Source organism: Calidris pugnax, unplaced genomic scaffold, assembly GCF_001431845.1.
Source record: "Calidris pugnax isolate Ruff unplaced genomic scaffold, ASM143184v1 scaffold17, whole genome shotgun sequence".
NCBI lineage: Eukaryota > Metazoa > Chordata > Aves > Charadriiformes > Scolopacidae > Calidris > Calidris pugnax.
The window spans coordinates 12,307,668-12,308,170 of NW_015090794.1; positions in this window are offsets into that span (position 1 = coordinate 12,307,668).

The following is a 503-nucleotide window of genomic DNA, read 5'->3' on the forward strand; positions in this document are numbered from 1 at the left end:
CGTGGGCCAGCCGAGTTGTGGCCCCCTCCCCACACTCGGGGCCACGGTGACGCCACCGTGCTCCGTGTCCCCAGGGCCTGGTGGCACAGCTGAGACCCGAGGCGTTGCCGCCGGCCGCATTTCCGCACGGTCATGGAGCGAGAGGAGCTGGTTGTCTACGTGGTGTGCACAATCCGGGGGGGGTGCCTGCAGCCCACAGGCAACCTTCACACCCCCGTCACCCGGAGAGGTCCTTGTCACCACCCTGCGGCCTCCTCCAACCCCCAGCCCCACCTCCCACCCCAAACCCCAACCACCAGGAGCTGCAGGGGAAAGAAAAAATACCCAGCTCTGGGGTAAATAGTAGCTCTGGTGGGTGCCAGGCTGCTGGGGGGGCACAAGGGCGGGTGATGTCCCCCCCAGGGTGGCCCCTGACTCTGCCCTGCTGCCTGCAAGCCCCCCCCAACCCGTCATCCTTGTGACTGCAACCCCTGAGCTCCCCAAATCCTCTGGGACCCCCATCC